Source organism: Nelumbo nucifera, chromosome 4, assembly GCF_055504915.1.
Source record: "Nelumbo nucifera cultivar China Antique chromosome 4, China Antique-T2T, whole genome shotgun sequence".
NCBI classification, from domain to species: domain Eukaryota; kingdom Viridiplantae; phylum Streptophyta; class Magnoliopsida; order Proteales; family Nelumbonaceae; genus Nelumbo; species Nelumbo nucifera.
Genome location: NC_142652.1, coordinates 470,779 through 492,522, shown reverse-complemented (window position 1 = coordinate 492,522; position 21,744 = coordinate 470,779). Strand labels below are relative to the sequence as shown.

At 43.7% G+C, this 21,744-nt stretch overlaps 1 protein-coding gene across 4 annotated transcripts in view; it reads right to left on the bottom strand.

Annotated features, from left to right (window-relative positions):
- Nucleotides 1–21,744, bottom strand: part of RAD52-2 (cobalt ion-binding protein) — a 74,000-nt gene that overhangs the window by 30,681 nt on the left and 21,575 nt on the right. The gene's annotated exons all lie outside the window — the stretch shown is intronic.

Genomic DNA, 21,744 nt, shown 5'->3' with positions numbered 1-21,744 from the left:
CTCGATGATGTTTTCCCAACTGACATGACTCACAATCTAATGATGAAAGATGACTCAAGGAAGGAACTAGCAGCTTCAAAGCCTTGAGTGAGGGATGACCAAGTCTACAGTGCCATTGGAGAGGAGTAAGAGACGACTGAAAAGCCACTGGAGGGCCACCACCATCAAGGTAATACAAACCACCGGCTTCATGCCCTCCACCAATCTTCGTCCCTGTCTTGAGATCCTGAAACACACAAGAAGAAGGATAGAAGGTTACAGAACAATTAAGGGACTTGGTTAATCTACTAACAGACATAAGGTTAAAAGGGAACTTAGGAACATATAAAACAAATGCTAAAGACAATGAGGAGAGATCAACATCACCAACACCACAAATAGGAGATGTAGAACCATTAGCAAGTGTAACTGTCTGAGATGTGGAGGTGCGAGAAAGGGAAGAAAATACATCAGGAGTCCCAGACATATGGTCCGAGGCGCCAAAATCAATGATCTAGGGTGAGGCTTTGGAAGCTAAACAAGTCATACCTGAATGGGCAAGTGTAGTTGTGTTCTGCTGAGATGTTTGAAGGAACTGCTCATATATTGCCCGTGGTACACTCACCATTTCCTGCCCGGAAGCACAAGTGGGTGTGGAGGGGTTGGTGCAGTTTGCTAGCTTTCAGTAATTGTGCTACTACTTTTAGATGTAACATGGTTAGCCCAAGTGTTAGGTGGACCACGCAAATCATAGCAGAAATTAACTGTGTGCCCCTCTAAGCCACAATGTGTACATTTTCTCTGAGCATTACCCTTTCCTTTTCCACGGCCTCCCCCTGACTCACAGCCTCCAGTCCGGCCACTGGCCCGGTTAAACATGTGTCCACCACGGTTGCTTGGAGGGCCACTACTGCCACCACCACTTCTACTTCCACAACTACTCCCTTTAGTCACTACCAAACCAAATCTATCAGAGAAGGAAGAATGTTCCACTGGCTCAATGGATGCCCTCTTAAGACGAGCAAAAACTTCTTCAAGTGAGGGGAGAGCTGATCCCCCCAATATCTGTGTTCTGACAGGCTCATACTCAGCCTTCAAGTCCACAAGAAACCTAGTCACATCAAGTTGTTCACGTTGCTGCTGTTGGATCTGGACATCTGATGTGAGAGGGTGATACACATTTAGCTCATTGCGGATGTTTCTCAAACTTGCATAATACTCTTCTAAGCTTTGACTTTCTTGCTTCAAATTGAAGTACTCTTGGTAGAACTGATATACCCTAGTTGTGTTGTCTTGTCCAGAGTACAACTTTTTAGCATGATCCTAGATCTCTTTGGCTGTATCTAGGAACATGAAGTTCACACTAATCTTTGGTTCCATGCTGTTCCAAAGCCATGTCATTATCTGTGCATCATCTTGTTCCCAATCACTGAACCCAGGAGAATTAGAGGAAGGTTTCTCTTCCCTCACATGTTTTACTTTCCTCTTGGCCTTCAAGAACACCTCCACAGATTTTGCCCATGGTATATAGTTTTCACCATTCAACTTGATGGATGTCATTTGAACACTTAGATAATCTGAAGAGAGCATGATGCCTGTTTTGTTGTCATTCCCAACTACAGTTGAAGCCATCTCAATTATGTCTCCTTTGAATATACACCACAATCTCACACTTGTCACAAGACTTATCTCACTTACAATACCACCAACCCACTTTCTTCAACTGCACATTACACACTACACTCTAAAGCTGAAATCATTCAGTCAACACATCAAACACTTGGACTGCACACTGCAGGACCATTTACCACCAACACACCACTACTGAAATTACTCAGTCATTTCATCGAACACTTGTTCTGCAAACTGCAGAACTGATTACACACAAGGTCTAGGGGTTCACTTTTAAGCATTTAAAAAACATAGATATGCCAGCCACCACAACACATGTGAGCAAGAAAACACAAAAAAAACATGACAGATATGTGTATCAGTTTCACCCAGCACCACAACAACTAACTTTCGATGCACACAAAAAAAAATCAGCATTCACAGTCCATTTCTGAACACACGACAGCAGTGTCCATACCTGTATACGACTAGTCCTCTTCGTACACTGAATAGAGGGTCTAGTATACCACTTCAACGACCACCACAGAACCGGCCAGAGGCATTCTCACCTCCAGGCCCTCAAAACGACAACTCCTTTTCAGCCCTTTATCGAGTCTTCAATCAGATCAGCTGTAGGATGAAGAAACCTACTGTGAAGCTGGCGGCGAACCCAGGAAGAAGACAACAGCAAGAAAAAAACGAACACCAGACCTTAATGCTCTGATACCATGTGAATAAACCCTAGTTGTTTCTAGGTCAAAGTAGAGAAGAAGAAAGAAGAAAGAAAAGAGAAAGAAGAAGAAGAAGGAGAGGAGAAAAGTATTCGGCCAGACTAGAAGAGAGGATGTACAAAAGTACCTCTCCTAGCCGACCCACTTGACTTTTATTCATGAAAACTTGAGTTACAAGAAAGACAATTTTGTCCCTCATAGAAGATGGGACACATAACTTAAACTCAGATACAATAGACATTTCACTTTCAATAAGATACACCAAAATGACCAAAATACCCCTGACTCGAGCATTCTAACAATGACAACACTTTGGCCATAATCTTATAAATGCTAGTCACTAGGCTGATGAGCCTAAAGTCTTTCAGTTGGACTACATCTCCCGTTTTAGGTATCAAGGCCAGGAAAGTGGAGTTGATTCTTGGACTAATAAAATGATCATCTGCAAACTCCACAAAGACTGCCAACAGACCTAACTTGATAATATCCCAACAATCTTGAAAGAAAGCCATAGTGAAGCCATCAAGTCCAAGTGCTTTAGATTTATCCATTGAGAACACAACCCCCTTTATTTCTTCCAGGTCAAAATCCTTTTCTAGCATATTTACCAACTCAAGGTCCAATCTAGGCCACTCTAAACCATCCACTCTAAGCCTCACATCCCCCTATCTTTTGTAGACTGCCCTGAAATGATTCATGAAAACATTACCAATTTCATCTTGATTATCCACAACTTCACCATTGATCTCTAGCTTTTCCACAAAGTTCTTTCTCCTTCTTCCATTAGCAATTGCATGGAAAAATTTAGTATTGCCATCCCCTTCCTTAATCCATCGATGCCTTGATTTTTACAATTCTGCCTCCAACAAATCTCTTCCCTATGCACTATTTCTTCCAACTCCTTCAGGTCCATCTTAAGTTCCTTTCCTTTTTTGATAAAGAGCCATGTCCTTCTTTCTCATCCAGAAATTCAATTGAGGATATAACACAATTTCTTCTCCTCCACTCTCCTGAAATGCTCCTTGTTCCACTCTTTAGTTTTACCTTTTAGCCTTTGAATTTTCCTATGGAATTTGATACCCATCCCGAGAGTTCCCACCACTACCTCACTCCACCACTCTTTAACTTTATGAATAAAGTCTGGATGTGTTAGCCACATATTTTCAAATCTAAAAGGTTTAGCCCCACTCAAAAAGTTCCTAGTTCCAATGCCTATTGGCCAATGGTTTGAAGTGACTCTTGGCAGGGCCCTAGCTGACCACCCTACCCAATCCGAATTGAAGATGAACCTATCCAACTTAAAGCATCTCGGGAGGGGGAATTGTAGGTTGGACCAAGTGAAGACAAACTGCTAGAGGGGGATTTCTAACAATTCACACTCATTAATAAATTCATTGAACCTCCTCATGATGGTTGTGATCCCTTGATTGGGATTATTGATCTCATTTGTAAACCTGACCACATTAAAGTCCCCACCTAAGCACCACGGACCCTCCCATAGACCCCTTATATCAAAGAGCTCCTCCCACATTTCACCTCTCTCTCCATATCTATTCGGGCCATAGATGTTTGCCATCACCCAAGTAAACTCTTCTCCCACACTCTTAAATTTCAAAGAGACTGGAAACCGACCTATTAGCTCTTCCATTGGTTCCACTACATCTTTTCTCCACATTGTCACTATAACTCCTGCTGCCTCCCACAAAGGCATAAAAGACCATCCTAATCCTCTAGAGCACCAAACACTTCTCACCCATTTCCTATCCCAATCTGCCACTTTTGTTTCCTAAAGAAAGAACTATATCCGGGTTTTCCTTTCTAATCAAATCTTTTATTACCCTCCAATAGGTTATTCTTCTTTCCCTCCACACCTTTTTCCATTAGAAGCACATCTATCAATTTCTCACCACACAACCTTCTCCCTTCAAATCAATCGCTACCATGTGGCGTCCAACATGCCACGTCAACTTCATCTTCAACTCTCCCCCACCACAGGCTTCTGCAATCTTCTCCAACACTTGGCCCTTCCACAAGTTAAACGAGAGACCAAAAGTTTGAAGTTTGACACTCCCATCCTTCATCTCTTTTTCAATGCACGATGGGCTCCAGTTCTCAATTGTCACATATCCTTCCTTGGAAATCACCTTTAGAGTTTCATTCTTAAGTTGACCTATTGATGAGTGGTAATTTGGTCCTCTGAATTACATCACAACACGTGGCCTTCAAGCGACACCTCAACGTTGAGTAAGCGAACCAGCTTGGTAAGTCAGCCTAAGACACCTCGCTTGGGCCGACCTCAGCTGCCTTGGTCGGGCTGGGCTAACAGGGCTCGTATGGTGACCTACCTCGGAGACCGATCGAGCTGTAAGAACTCGTGGCGACCTACAAGGTGAGCCTGCTAACTTCTCATAGATTCATTACCAGCCCGAGATCTCCAGAGCGCTAATGATTCGACCGTTGGGCCAGCCTACCGCATTGTATGCATCAGAGTTAATCGGACGGACCATAACCCTCGCGCAGATTATGTAACCGATGTAATTACTCTCCCGAGTGAGCGGAAACAACTCCGTGAGAACATAAGACCCGTTGTGAGAAGACTCAGGTCACTCACATCTATATAAAGCCCTCATTCTTACCAGTGAAGGTATGCGCGATTAAGCTCTCAAATACTCTTACCTCCTAAAGAACTCCCGAAGAACTCTCTGACTTAAGCATCAGAGTGCTCACCCTGTGTAAAAACAACCCAGGCACTCTAATTCTATCTCTCTTGCAGAACAAAACAACTCGGCTATCTATAGCTCGTTGGGAGAGCAATTTTGCCACCATGATGGGGGGGGGGCAACAATAGCCACAATAGCACCAGACCCGGTAGCAGAACCGACACGTACAATAACCCCAGGTACAACAACAACAGAATGTTGGGCTGAGCCAGAATCCAGCCCTTGCTCGGGTCACCAGTCAGGTTCCCAACTAGGTCTCCAACCGGGTTCCTGACCAGAACAACAATTAGCCCCCGATAGAGAACGCAGTCCCTAACCAAAACCAGAATCAGCTTCCAGTGGAAAGCCGAGCTACTATTCCCATTGGTACTGAGGCCGCTAGCTCTTCCAAAGGCTCCAGGAGGAGGCGCCAAAGACGTGCTCACCACACCTCGAATAAAAGTCAGCTCGCTCCGGCCGTGAGCGTGATTGACAAGGAGGAGAGTAAAGCGACCAGCCAAGCAGGCATCTCGTCAGGATGCCTTATAACTCGTGAATCACCACTAGCCTCCGAAGTACTCACGACCACGAGACCAAAGAATTTCAAGGCACCCAGCTTTGAAACCTACAACGGTTTGACAGACCCTTTTGATCATGCCGACAACTTCCAAGCACTGATGCCGCTCCACAAAGCCAATGATGCAAGTATGTGCATCACCTTCCCTACAACTCTCTGAGATGCAACTCGGTTGTGGTACTTAGGGTTGGCCCTTGGCTCTAAAGCACTGATGCTGCTCCACGGAGCCAATGATGCAAGTATGTGCATCGCCTTCCCTACAACTCTCTGAGATGCAGCTCGGTTGTGGTACTTAGGGTTGGCCCTTGGATCCATAAAAATTGGAACCAGCTCGCCAACCTGTTTATGACCCATTTTGCAACCAGTAAAAGACACTCAAAATCTGTGACCTGCTTATTAAACGTCGTACAATGACCTAATGAGACACTCTGGGAATATATTAAAAGATTCAACATGGAACGCCTACAAATCCCGGACTTAGACCCAGCAGTACAACTCACCGCGGCCAAGAATGGCATACGCCACCTCGACCTACGCTGGGAAATGGAACTGAACCCTCTAGTTACTATGGAAAAGTTCTTCATGATAGTAGATAAATTTATAAAAGCAGAAGAAGCCATGGGATCGCAGTCAGAGTTGTTTGGAAAAAGAAAACGAGTAGAAGAAGAAGCAGGAAGTCAAAGCGGAGAAGCAAGTCACCAAAGAGAAGTCGGTCACCAAGAAGCCGGTTAAGTAGCTCGCCAAGAAGGAAGAGCAAGTCTCCTCATTGGAGTTCTGGTTCAGGTTGACGATCCGGAACTCCACCTTTGTATAATAAAACCTATACCGCCCTGAATGCTAATAAAATCGGCAGAGTATGTAAAGTGGTCGCCCAGGATGAAGGGCAACCCAACTAACAGGAACCCTAACAAATACTGCCACTTCCATCGTGACGTTGGTCACGACACAGAGAACTGTTGGAACCTTAAAAATGAAATTGAGGAATTAATTTGCCGCGGGTACCTTAAACAGTTCGTGAAGAGAGAAGAAGGCCGACCTGCCGAGCAACACAGGGAGGTACCTCAGACGAGCAGGGAACAAGAAAGAGACCCAGCTCCCAGAAATCAGCAGCAAGAGTGACCCGTCTAGGGGGGTCATCAACATGATCGCCGGAGGGTCAATGGTGGCCGGATGTACTACTTCAGTAGGAAAAGTTTCGGTTCGAGAACTTGAGCACGACAGTAACCACCCACCAAAACGACCTAGAAGAGGAGAAGTGATTTATTTCACCGAAGACGACATGCACGGAATATAGTACCCACGTGACAACGCCTTGGTAGTAAGGCTAACAATCAATGACTTCAAAGTGAAAAGAATCCTGGTCGACTCGGGGAGCTTAACTAACATTATTTTCCAGGAGGCGTTCGAGTGCATGGAGCTCGGCAAAAAAGATCTACAACCAACCAATGTACCCCTGGTCGACTTCAGCGAAGAAGGAGCCCAGCCCCTTGGCCAGTTGAGGTTACCAATTGTGGCGGGCTCACCTCCCAACAAAGTTCGGTTTGACCATGATTTCCTTGTGGTCGCCACGCCCTCCCCATACAACACCATCCTAGGCCGACCTATCCTGCATGCAGTAGTATCAACCTACCATCTGGCTATAAAGTTCCCTTATCTGCACCATCTTTCTTCAGCCCATGGAAGATACCGTCCTAGTGCCAATCTCAAAGACTGAGCCAGAGAAGATGGTGCAGATAGGGGCTCGCCTAACCGAACCGGTGCGCTCCAACTTGGTAAGCTTCTTACTTAATAACTTAGATGTTTTCGCTTGGTCAGCAGCAGAAGTTCCCGGCATAGACCCTATGATAATAACTCACAAGTTAAATGTTGACCCCTCAGTTAGACTAGTCCAGCAGAGGAAAAGGAACTTCGCCCTAAAAAGATGGAAAGTAGTGGATGATGAGGTAGGGAAGCTACTCACAGTGGACTTCGTGAGAGAAATCCAGTACCCGAGCTGGATTGCAAATGCAGTACTTGTAAAGAAGGCCAATAGCAAGTGGCACATGTGCGTTGACTATACCAACTTGAACCGAGCCTACCCAAAAGACAACTTCCCTCTCCCACGAATCGATCGCCTGGTAGATGTTGAAAGCTGAAATGTTGCAATCGAAGTAGTAGAAAAGAGAAGGAGACCAAGAGGTGCAGAGAATGTCGAACTGATTAATCCAGTCAACAGTACTATTATTTATATTAGATTATAGTACAATGTTACAGAAAATGTCTGGATTGCCCTTGATTAGTGATGGGACACCCAGACTACTTAAAACAGCAAATAAACTTAGGCCCATTAACACAGGCCCAGTACATAACGACTTAAACACAAATACAGACTAATAAGAACACTTATCAGCCGAACCATCAATACATAAAACCCCTCAACCTAACACTCCCCCTCAAGCTAAGCATGGATGTCAATCATGTTTAGCTTGCCAAGAAGGTCCATGAATTTTGCTGCAGCCAACCCTTTAGTCAGTACATCTGCAATTTGCATCTCAGATGGAGTATAAGGAATGCAGAGTTCTCCCGAGACTATTCTCTCCCTAACAAAATGTCGATCAATCTCAACATGTTTTGTCCTGTCATGTTACACAGGGTTATTTGCAATGTTGATGGCCGCCTTGTTGTCACAATACAGTCTGAGAGGACCCTCAGCTTTAATGCCAAGCTCATTTAGAATAACCTGAAGTTGCTGAACTCCTATGACTCAGGACTTGATCTAGCAACAACATTCTGCTTCTTACTGCGCCATGTAACCAGGATCCCTCCCACAAATGTACAATAACCTGAAGTTGATTTTTTGCCCCCAACAGAACCAGCCCAATCTGCATCAGTATAAGCTTCAATTTCAATTTTACTGTTTTTTTTTAATAGAATCCCCTTTCCTGGGCAAGTCTTCAAGTACTTGAGAATCCTTTCAACTGCTTTCATATGAGGGATCTTTGGAGAGTGCATGAATTGACTAACAACATGCACCGCATAAGCAATATCTGGTCGAGTGAGAGATAAATATATCAGCTTCCCTACCAATTTTTGGTATCTCTCTCTATCACAGTAGTCCTCCCCTACTGTTTCCTGTAGGCCATGATTTTGTTCTATTGGAGTATCTACTGGTCTACACCCTATCATGCCTGTTTCCTCTAGGAGGTCAAGAACATACTTCCGTTGACATATGTAGATCCCCTCTCTTGACCTAGCAACTTCAATCCCGAGAAAACATCTCAAATGGCCCAAGTCTTTGATCTCAAATTCAGAGTGTTGTAAGTTTGGTATCCTGTCTCCTAATGAATAAGGTATGGTTTGCACCACTCTGAGTGTACCAAACTTTCTTCATGGCCCCACAAAGCCTCTCAAACCATGCACGAGGAGACTGCTTTAAACCATATAATGCTTTCCTCAGTTTACACACCTTTCTATCAAAGTCATAGCCTGGTGGAGGTTCCATAAATACCTCTTCATGAAGGTCACCATTTAGGAAGGCATTCTTCACATCCAGCAAATGAAGTTCCCATGAAAAATTTGTTGCTAATGACAATAGAACCCGAATTGTGTTGAGCTTTGCTACTGGGGCAAAGGTTTCTTTGTAGTCAATCCCTTCTTTCTGAGTAAACCCCTTTGCCACAAGCCTGGCCTTGTACCTTTCAATGGACCCGTCCTCCCTATGCTTTACAGTAAACACCCACTTGCACCCAACAGTGCTCTTCCCCTCTGGCAGATCCACTAATTCCCAAGTTCTTGCTTTCATTTCTTCATTCATAGCTTCTTTCCACCTTGGATCAGACACGGCCTCTGAGTACCTAGAAGGAACATGAACAGAGGAAAGATCAGACACAAAGGAGTGATAGGCTGGAGTAAAATGTGAGTAAGAAACAAAATCAGCAATGGGATGCAGAGTGGTACAAGAACGGATAGGCTTACAGAGAGCAATAGGAAGATCCAAATCAGAAGTATGAGTGTTGGAATTACCTTGGATTGCAGAGACAGATTGATCCGAGTCCAACTGGTTGCTGTCATGAGTTTGAGGGCCCTTTTTCCTTCTGTTGTAGATGATTTGTGTCTCTTTCTGTTGCCTACTGGAGCCTTCAGGGACATCTGCAGTATCAGGAGAGGTAACTGGCACAGTGGGAGCCTCACTAGGTTGACCCGGGATGCCACAACTAGGAGTAGAAGAAGAGGATGGAAGGCCCGAGGCAGATAGGGGAACAAAAAAAGAGGGAGAATGAGAATCCTCTTCTATCCCACTAGTCTCCCCCTGAAGAGGATTCTGAGAAGACTGAAAATAGCATTGAGACTCAAAAAAGACCACATCTCTGCTGACATACTTTCTCTTGGAGACAGGATCATAACACTTGTAACCCTTTTGCGTAGGAGAATACCCCAAAAATATTCCTTTCGTTGCCCGAGGGTCCAGCTTGGTCTTCTTTGGATCCTTCACATGTATGAAACATATACAGCCAAAGACCCATGGAGGAAGAGAAAAGTCTGGAAGAGTAGGACACAGAACAGAGAAAGGGGTTTTCATACCCAACACCTTAGATGGCATCCAATTTATCAGATATGATCTAGTAAGTACAGCTTGAGACCAGTATTGCTTGGGAACCTTGTGCTGGAATAGTAAGGCTCGAGCTGTCTCCAATAGATGTCTATTCTTGCGCTCAGCAACCCCATTCTGCTAAGGGGTATAAGCATAGGATGATTGATGTAACAAGCCAGCATCTTCCATGAATAAGTTCAAGGACCGGAATTGCTTAATCTTCTTATCAAATTGTGGTTCAATCATTTTGCAAAATGCCATAGTTATCCGTGGCACTTCATCTCGTCCTTTTAACAAGTAGATCCATGTGCATCAAGAGTAGTGGTCAATAAAACTGATAAAGTAACGAAAGCCATCAATAGAAACAATAGGTGAAGGGCCCCAAACATCAAAATGAACCAAATCAAAAGGAGCTCGAATTTCATTACTGGAAATTGGATAAACAGTTCTACATTGTTTTGACATTTGACATACTTCACAGACTAAACTCTGACTTGAAATGCCCTTAAACAATTTGGGAAACAACATTTCTAATGAAGAGAAAGGTAAATGACCTAGCCTAGCATGCCACAGATGCAACCTAGCTATTGACTCCACACTCTTCGGACTACTAGCAGCAAATGCTTGTAAGGATGAACGGATGTCTGCATCAAAATAGTAGAGGCCTCCATACTCATGACCGCTCCCAATCGTTCTCCTCGTCAATCTATCCTGAAAGACACAATGAGTAGGAAAAGAGTCAGCAACTCTCATCTTATCCTGACCAGACAACAATTGATATGAAGAGAATAAGGAGGACATATGTGTCATGTGGTCAGTTGCACCGGAATCAATAACCCAAGAAGTAGAGTCAATAGAACTAGTTGCACTAAAGGCAGAGACTATACCTGATCTGGCAAGAGAGGAGGAAGCAAAAGAATTACTCCTTAGACGGGCTAAAGCCCGGCTAAGGACCTCTACCTCACTAGCAGTGAAGCCCAAGGCACTGGTTCCAGAGGAATCAGCAACTTGCCCCATGGGAGAAGAAGTCGCTGTTGGAATACTCTGTGAGTTGTCACCATTGTTACTAGTGACAAGGTTCCCACTTGCCGCATGACCCTTCTGTTGCTTCTTGTCCTTTCTCAATGCAGCTAGCTTCAGGTGTGGATACAGGACCCAACACTTTTCTTTCACATGTCTCTCACCCCCACAATGAGTGCACTTAAGATGCTTCTTTTCTGGATGTCTGTTTCCCTTAGTAGAAATCAGGGCTGAATGGTCTCCAAGTTGTTCGGCTGGTTGAATCTGAGAGTCAACTTGCATCTCCTTTCTCCTCACTTCTTCATTCCTTACCAGATAATAAACATGGTGTAACTCGGGCAGTTCATCTCTTCCTAGAATTTGTGACCTTATGCCCTCATACACTGGGTCCAGGCCAGCCAAGAACTTAAAGGCTCTGCTCTCTTCAACCTGCTTATCATGTCTCTCCTTGTCCCTGGCATTTTCCCAGTCCAAAATCAAGTGATGGTCAAGTTCTTCCCAAAGTCCTTCCAGAGTTGCAAAGTATGTTGCAACTGTCATATCCCCTTGCCTTAAGGCAGCAATGTCTTGATTCAATCTGTAGATTCTAGCATTATTTTTCCTCTGTCCATAGGTTTTAGACACTTTTTCCCAAATCTTGGTTGCTGTGGGAAAGTGTTGAACAGTCCTGGCAACTCGTGGAGTCAAAGAGGCAAGCAACCAGGACATAACTGTGGCATTCTCCTTGCGCCACACTGCATACTCCGTACTGCCAACTTCAGGTTCCTTCTTATTCCCATCTAAGTAGCCTGTGAGATCATGGGAAGTAATAAAAAGCATTGCAGAAACTGACCACTCCCTGAAGTTGTATTCATCCAGTAGCACACTTGTAATCTGCAAGCTGTGCAGATTCGGGCTTTCCAGGTTTGAAGACTTCCCACCGGGTCTGTTATCTCTAGAAGAGACCTCTCCTGATACCGAAGACATCTTGGCTGCAGACACTGTGTAGACAACACTGTTGAGACTAGCCGAAGTGATTAACAGTGCTGAAAAGAGACTAGTTGCAGTATTGAAGAAGGTTCTGATAGCCCACAACACTATTTCAGACTTGCCGAGACTGACACAGCTCTGAAGTAGTTCAGTAACAGCAGCAAATTGGGTGTACTGTGAGCTGGAAACCAACCTGAAACTGAGAGCTCACACCACTGCACTATGCAGACTTCTCTTGGGCTTCGATTACTGCAACTGTAGAGAGTGTTCCTCCCCCTACGACCAATACTAGGACTGCAGAAATCAGTCCTCAAACTAGGTCTGTCCTATACAGACCTCTCTTAGCAGCCGAATAGCTACTAACTACTAGAAACAGTCTAGTAGAACATCAACTTCTGGGTCTTCTTCCCTTGCGCCCTACAACCAAGGGAAACCCTAGGTTCGAACCTTGTAGTGTTCTCCTGCAACCCTAGGGTTTCACCGCAGCAACCAAGATAAAACAAAGAAAGAAAGACAGCAAGAGAGAAGATATGGCGTCGGCTGCAACCAGGAAAGTGCTCAATGCTCTAATACCATGAAAGCTGAAATGTTGCAGTCGAAGTAGTAGAAGAGAGAAGGAGACCAAGAGGTGCAGAGAATGTCGAACTAATTAACCCAGTCGACAGTACTATTATTTATATTAGATTATAGTACAGTGTTACAGTAAATGTCTGGAATGCCCCTGATTAGTGATGGGACACCCAGACTACTTAAAACAGCAAATAAACTTAGGCCCATTAACACAGGCCCAGTACATAACAACTTAAACACAAATACAGACTAATAAGAACACTTATAAGCCGAACCATCAATACATAAAACCCCTCAACCTAACATGCGACCTTAGGGTTTGAGCTGTTGAGTTTCATGGATTCATACTCCGACTACAACCAGATTTCTATGGACCTGGCCGATGAAGAAAAGATCACCTTTGTAACTGAGATGGGCTTGTACTGTTACAAGGTCATGCCCTTTGGCCTTAAAAACGCTGGAGCGACCTTCTAGCGACTTGTAAACCATGTTTTTTCAGACTTGATTGGAAATAAAATTGAAGGTTATGTGGATGATATGGTTGTTAAAACTAAGTTTTCGAACTCCTTAATTGCCGACCTGGAATATGTTTTCAACATGAAACTCAACCCGAACAAATGCGTCTTCGGTGTGACGTCAGGCAAATTCTTCAGATACATAGTTAGCCGACATGGCATCAAGGCCAACCTAGAAAAAATCCAGGCAATACTAGATATGTGACCCCCTAGGTCGGTTAAAGAAGTACAAAAACTAACTGGTCGAATAGCCGCCTTGAACCAATTTATGTCTAAGTCGGTTGGGCAATGTTTGCCATTTTTTAAAGCAATAAAAAAGAACCAGGACTTCAAGTGGACCGAAGAGTGTTAGCTTGCCTTTGATGAGCTGAAAAAATACCTAAGTTCGCCACCCTTATTGACCAAACCTGAGACTGGGGACGAGTTCAAGCTCTACCTCTCCGTGAGTGATGAGGTAGTCAGCTCGGTCCTAATTAGAGAAGTAGAAAAGGTTCAACGACCCATATATTACGTAAGTAAAGTGTTGCATGCTGCCGAAACTAGATATCTGGACATTGAAAAATTGGCCTTTGCTCTAGTGTTAACAGCCCAAAAGCTAAGACCCTACTTCCAAGCTCACACTATTGTGGTTTTGACCGACCGACCTCTGAGGCAAATCCTTTAGAAGCCCGAGGTCTTGGGGAGACTTACGAAGTGGGCAGTCGAACTCAGTGAGTATGACATCTGGTACAAGTCGCGACCAGTAATCAAGGCGCAGGTCCTAGCTAACTTCATCGCCGAGTGCACCTTCAGCTCGTCGACCCCTAAAGTTGTCAAGCTAGCAACCACTTCGGAGGCTTTAACCAGCACGGCACCTGCCCCAGCTCGAGAGAGCCTGGCCTGGGACGAGGAGCCATGGATCTTGTTGAGCAAGAGAAGAGATGAGAAAGAGAGGAGAGGCGAGAGGACTGAGAGCCCAAAAGAACACTGCAAGCGTGTGCAGTATGTTATTATTTATACTAGGCTAGTCGTACAACATAAAGTATGAAGAAATTACAAAAGTAATCTTGTGATACTAAACATGTGTACAACAACATCTGTCAACACCCCCTCAAGTTGGAGCATAGATATCAATCATGCCCAACTTGTCACAGAGATCATGATGTCTGGAATGGTGTAGCCCTTTTGTAAAGATGTCTGCAAGTTGGTTCTCAGAGCTGACATAGGGAGTACATACTTTGCCTATGATGACCTTCTCTCTGATAAAATGCTTGTCAACTTCGATGTGTTTTGTTCTATCATGTAGCACTGGGTTAGCAGCAATGTTTATAGCTGCTTTGTTATCACATAATAGAGTCATAGGCTTGTCCACTGGGAAACCCAACTCACTCAACAGATTCTTTATCCACATACCTTCAGCTACTCCATGAGCCATGGCACGATATTCAGTTTCAGCATTGGATCTAACCACCACATTTTGCTTTTAACTCCTCCATGCAACAAGGTTCCCTCCTATAAAGGTGCAGTAGCCACTAGTAGACTTTCTGTCACTTTGAGATCCAGCCCAATCTGCATCTGTATAAACTTCAACTTTCAAATGCCCATGCTTTTGAAATAATAAGCCAGCACCAGGAAACTTTTTTAGATATCGGAGGATTCTTTTTGCTGCTTCAAGATGAGTGGACCTAGGTGCATGCATGAACTGACTGAGGACACCAACAGCATAAGCAATGTCTGGACGAGTCATAGAAAGATATAACAATCTCCCTACAAGCCTCTGAAACTGTTTCACATCCTTGAGAGGTTCACCTTGGCTGTCACCTAATTTATGGTTGGGGTCAATGGGAGAGTCAACTGGCTTCACTCCCATATTTCCAGTGTCCTGAAGTAAATCTAGGACATATTTCCTTTGGGAAATGAAGATACCCCTTTTTGATCGGGCAACTTCAATTCCAAGGAAGTATCTAGGAGGTCATAGGTCCTAGATCCTTCACTTCAAACTGAGTGGCAAGGAAACCCTTCAACCTCTGGATTTCATCCTTCCAGTCACCAGTAACAATTATGTCATCCACGTATACTATTAAAGCAGCCATTTTACCTTCTCCTCTTTTCACAAACAGTGTGTGATCTGATTGACATTGCTTGTATCCTCTCTGCTGAACCGCAACATGGAATCTGGTGAACCAAGCTCTTGGTGATTGTTCCAGCCCGTATAAAGACTTCTTCAACTTGCACACTTTCTGTTCATTGCCTTGAGCCAAAAAACCAGGGGGTTGAATCATGTAAACTTCCTCTTCAAGGTCACCATTCAAGAGTGCATTCTTGATGTCAAGCTGATGTAGATCCCAATTCAGATTAGCAGCAAGAGAGAAAAGAACTCTAATGGAGTTCATCTTGGCAACAGGGGCAAAAGTTTCTGCATAATCAACTCCGTACACGAGTAAGCCCCTTTGCCACTAAGCGAGCTTTATACCTCTCCACCGTTCCATCAGCCCTATACTTGACAATGAACACCCATTTACATCCAACTGGATCATTTACCTTAGGAAGATCTACAAGTTCCCATGTGCCATTTTTATGAAGGGCATTAATTTCTTCCTTCATGGCATTTGTCCATTCAGGAACTGAAAGAGCTTCGGCCACATTCTTGGGGATAGGGACACTGTCAATAGAGGTAAGGAAAGCATGAAATGAGGGTGAAATGTTCTCATAGGAAACAAAGTTGGAAATGGGATGTTTAGTGGTACACAATCTAACACCTTTCCTGTGAGCAATAGGAAGGTCAAGGTCATTAGCAGCAGAGGTATCAATTTCAATAGAATCAGGAACATCATTGGGAGCCAAGTTACCTGAGTGGGTATGATCCTCCCCCGAGGAGTTTGATGGCACTGGAGGTACAGCTTCTAGATTCTCCACAACTCTTGAATTTGGTTGGCCTTTGCGACGACGAAAGAAGACACGAAAAGGCGGAGGATCAGGAAGAGAAGGGAGCTGAACCAGTTTCTCCTCATGCCTACACTCCCCCTAAGGAGAAACAAAAAAAAAATGCTCATCCTCAAAGAAAGAAACATCCATGGAGACATAGAGTTTCCGAGAAACAGGATCAAAACAACGGTATCCCTTCTGAGTGAAGGAGTAACCAAGGAATATGCAAGGAATAGCACAAGAATCCAATTTCCCATGGGTGGGAGACAGATTTTGGACAAAGCACCGACAACCAAATACACGAGGAGGAATGGGAAGAAGGGGAGCCTTAGGAAAGAGAAACTGATGTGGGGCTTTGTACTCTAATCAACGAGAGGGCATACAGTTAATGAGGTAGGTAGAACAAAGAACAGCCTCAAGCCAAAAACATTTGGGGACATTCATATGAAGTAGTAAACCCCGAGCCACTTCAAGGAGATGTCGGTTCTTCCGTTCAGCCACACCATTTTGTTGTGGTGTTCGGGCACAAGAGCTACGGTGAAGTGAACCACGCGAAGCAAAGAACTCCGTGAGATCACTATGAAAAAACTCTTTCGCATTGTCTGACTGAAAAATTTGAATTTCAGTATGAAATTGAGTGAAGACCATCCGCTGAAAATCTTGGATAATTTTTGGTACTTCCTCCCTAGTTCGCATAGGATATACCCAAGTATATCTAGAATAATCATCAATAAGGGTAATGAAATACTTGTAGCCACTCTCAGATGGTAAAGTAACAGGGCCCCATACATCAGAATGAACAATGTGAAAAGGAAATTCAGATTTATTATTTTTTTGAAGAAAATGAGTTCTACAATGTTTACTTAACTGACACGTTTGACAAGAGAAATCTGAAATAGACATTGACTTAAACAGTTCTAGAAATACAACTTTTAAAGACTCAAAAGACAAATGACCAAGGTGACAATGCCATAAATAAACTTGACTCTTACAGGACTGACTCCTAGACTCTGTAACATGAAGACCAGCCTTATTCTCCAGCATGTAAAGTCCATCAACCATACGTCCCCTACCAATCGTCCTCCCTGAGGCCAGATCTTGAATCACACAATGAGAAGGGAAAAATGTCACTGAGCAATTTAAGGAATTAGTAACACTACTAACAGAGAACAAATTAATGGGAAATTTTGGAACATGTTGGACATTAGAGAGGGTAAGGCCAAGGGGAAGAGAGATGGTTCCTTGACCAGCTATGGAAGTGTATGATCCATCAGCTAGTCTCACATTGTCTCTTCCAAAAAGAAGGTGATAGGTTTGCAAGTAAGAGGACGTACCAGTCATGTGTTTTGACGCTCCAAAATCAATGATCCATGGAGAGTCAAGGGTGTGAGAAGCAACATGGAAAGCTGTGGCAGAGTTACCTGACGTAGATGCAAATGAGGTTGAGAGAGGAGCATCCATCTGACGAATTGCTCTACCATAAAGCTCTAAATGGTCACGGAAGGAATTCATAATATCCTCCCTCAGGTCAGATCCAGAGAGATGTGTCTGAGTCACAGTAGAGATGGAGGGCTGATTCTCCCGAGTAGCCATGTTGGCCATGTTGTATTTCTTTGTACCTTACTGTCTGGACATTTTATTCACATCTGGACCTTGCTTCTTATTCAGATCTTGAGCCCATTTTGGTTTCCCATGAAGATCCCAACAGGTATCTTTGGTGTGTCGGGGTTTCTGGCAATGTGTGCACCACAATTTGTCCTTATCTTTTGTTTTCTTCTGCAGATCTCCTTTCCTGGAAGAAGATCCCACACTAGTAGAGACACCCCTTTTTGCTGCCAACACAACTGCATCCCCACCAGGACTGTTCATCAAATTCCTTCTGCTCTCTTCAGATTGTACAAGAGCATAAACTTCCTGAACTGATGGAAGATCCTTAGAACTGAGAATTTGTACTCTGATAGATTCATACATAGGATTCAGACCATGTAAGAAGGCAAACACTCTTTGCTGGGAGACAAGTTTCTTGTACAGTTTTGCATACTCGTCACACTTCCAATCCACATTCTGGTAATGGTCCAACTCCTCCAGACAGAAGTCAAGTCAGAGTAATATACTGATAAACACCTCTCCCCCTGTCTACAAGTAGACGATTCTGCCTGCAATTGATAGATCTTGGCATAGTGTCACAGTTCTGAATATGTAGATTTTGCTTGTTCCCATATCTCATTTGCAGTTTCAGCCCACATGAAATTTTTCCTTATTTGAGGTTGCATGGAGACCAAGAGCCAAGACATAACCATACTATTCTCCTGATTCCATCTATCATATTCAGCACTCCTAGAGTGTGGTTCTTTAATTCTCCCATTAATATAGCCTATCTTCCCCCTTGCAGTGATGTATAACTTGATCCCTCTTGACCACTCTAGGTAATTTAAACCATCAAGAGGGACAACAGCCATAGGAAAGGATAGGTCACCACCCCCACTCATTCCATTCAGCATTGAAGAAACTCCAGATGTGGCTGAATCTTCACCACTCATGATTTCAGGTTTAAAAAAAAAACAGCACCCAAAGAAGGAGCACTGCCTCACAGAGCTGTTACAGAAGGCACTAGCACTTCCTGACCTTCAGTCCACTAAAAAGACTGCTATTGCAGCACACAAACAGGTCCTTATGACCTACGGTTTCACAGGGATCCAAGAACAAACACTGCTGTTGCAGCACGTAAACAGGTCTGTGTGACCTACGGTTTTATAGGAATCCAAAAGACAAACACTGCTGTTGCAGTACATAAACAGGTTTTTATGACCTACGGTTTTACAGAGATCATATGACCCCTCAACAGAATGGAAGATGCAAGGTGAAGTTCACCACACACCTAATCGGCAGACCTGGAACAGTGCCAACTTCAGGGCAGCCGAACAGTCAATGAGATCGAAGTAAAAAAAAGAGCTACTTCAGTCCATCAACAGGGTATCCAAACAGCAGTAGCACAAAAAAAGGAACACCACAGTCGAATATTAGGGCATCAACAGTCCATCAATGGGTGCAAAGGAATACAAAAAAAAAAAAAAAAAAAAACTTCAGTTGAATATCAGGGCACCCGAACAGTAGATGGCCAGTAGATAATACCTTCTTGAAGATCAGATGATAGCCTCTCTATAAACCAAAACTTTCTCTACGAACATCAAATGATAGCCTCTCTACAGCCGAACAGTCAATGTTGGCAGACTTCTTTGAACATCAGATAGAAAACTCTCTATAACCAGAACTCTTTTCTGCGCTAGAAGATGAAAAGTCAGGCAAGCATCTTCTTGCTTCAGGTCGAATAGCAAATAGATACGGCTGGGAGATGTAGAGACTGACTGCTCGACATTGGAGGATGAACAAACCAGATTTGCTTGACATCACCCTTCAGGCCTGGACGACTTGCTCTGATACCATGTTGAGCAAGAAAAGAGAAGAGAAAGAGAGGAGAGGCGAGAGGACTGAGAGCCCAAAAGAACACTGCAGGCGTGTGCAGTATGTTATTATTTATACTAGGCTGGTTGTACAACATAAAGTATGAAGAAATTACAAAAGTACCGTTGCGGTACTAAACATGTGTACAACAACATGTGTCAACAGATCCTCCACGTGGACGGTTCGTCCAACCAGAGCGGAAGCGGAGCTGGGTAAATCCTCTACAAACAAAGCAAAGTAAAGCTGCAGTACACGCTCCGGTTTTTATTCCGAGCTTCGAACAACGAAGCCGAGTACAAGGCACTCATAGCCGGCCATCACTAGCAAAGGAATGTTAGACAGTGTATGCCCTTAGCTCCAATCAGATTGATGTACTGGTGCATTTATTGTAAATGACTAATAGTACATAATTGATTTGTATTATATATGGTGTGTTTCTGTGTAATACCCTTAAACTGGACACTTAAGAGACTCGTGTTAGTTTAGAATCTTCACAACCGTTGGATAGACCTGGGAAGGTTTATCCTACCAAGGCTAACACTAATGTGTTGCCAAGTCGGTTGGGGTGGCTTGTCTCAACTACCAGGGTGAGACCTGAAGCACATGTAGTGTGGGTTTGCTTGAAACCCTGAACCAGACCATTTTCCAGTTATGCCCTGGACCTTGGAGACAGATGGGCAAAACTGGAAAGTTACACCTAACCCCTAGACTCGATTATGGTACTGCACTAGGTGTTGGATTGGGTTGTCTTTGATATGCCAATCAATGAGATCCTTAGCAGGGGTCAAAACCTGGGTATGTTGGGGCAGTATGAGAATTCACCTGAGTGGGTGATCATAGCAACAGAATCAGCCCCTTCGTTGGACAAAGTGAATGATCGGGGAATGCACTCTCTGATGGAAACCTAAACTGTCGGCAGTTGATTTCAAACTTGTTGAGATTTGTTTTGCAAAATATATTTATATAGAGATATACATATATATTATGGTTTCACAAAATGTTGCAAAATGTTTTAATTCCCGGGATCCATGTGAGCAGAGAGTGTAACACTGCACCTTGCAGTCGAGGGAGAGGCCCTCTCTTGTTAGGCAGTGTTTGATCATTATAGGATGAGAGGTTAAGTGTAAGACCATTTAGGGCTTTTACCTGATGGGCTAATCTCACTTAAGTCCATAGTCCTTGGGCCTTCATAAGGTGGATGGACCCAGGGACCATTTTGTGTAAATGTTGGGCCTGCTAAGAGCCCATACTGATGGGCTTAGGGGTTCACTGTCTTCAGCAGTGAATTCGGCCAGACCTTGTAACAGAGGCTAGGCTGAACCCATATGGCTTTTGTGGAGATCAATGTTAGGGTCCCACGCCATACAAAGAGAGCCAAGCTAGCCAGCAAATTAAAGGGGAAGTGAGCCTGATGACTTAATGGGCCTAAAGCCCAATTCGAACTAGGCTAATTAGATTAATAATTATGGGCGAATTTGTGATCAGATTTGCTTCTAGATTAGCAAGAGGATAAGATATGTCTTATCCACTTAGGAGTTCTGATCCAAATAAAGAATTGGATCAAAGAACCCTCTCTTGATATGATTAGGAAGCTGATCCAAGAAGGATTATAAATAGAGGGAGAAATCCTTCTGTTAAATACTTTTGCAAATTCCAGATCTTTTCTCTGTTCTTGCTGCCCTACCCAGTTCGATCTCCACATTCTTGGAGTGATCAAGATTGGATCTTGATATTGTTTCTTACTGGAAGAAATAATCTTGAAGTTGTGCTCACATCCCTGCGTGATTCTTGTTGAAGAATTGGGGTTCTTGTTGAAGAATCTCTTTACTGATCCTACCTCACCCTAAGTTGTGTCATCTTCAGTGGAGGACGGATTTGGTGAACTCTTTGGGCGTGAACACCTATGTTAGGAACTACTGTTGATTCCGTATCAAGTATATCCCTCCCTTAATCTTGGTTACAGATTTGGTCCGGTTTGTTTCAAGAACGAACCTTGAAAAATGCAGTTTTTCTAAATCAGGGAATAGGATTCCCAAAAGGGAGAAAGAAATTTTTGAAATTTCGCCTAGCCACCCTGCATGGTTTGGCCATCCATATGATGGATCTCCCTTCCCTTCAAGGAAGTCGGGGCTAAACA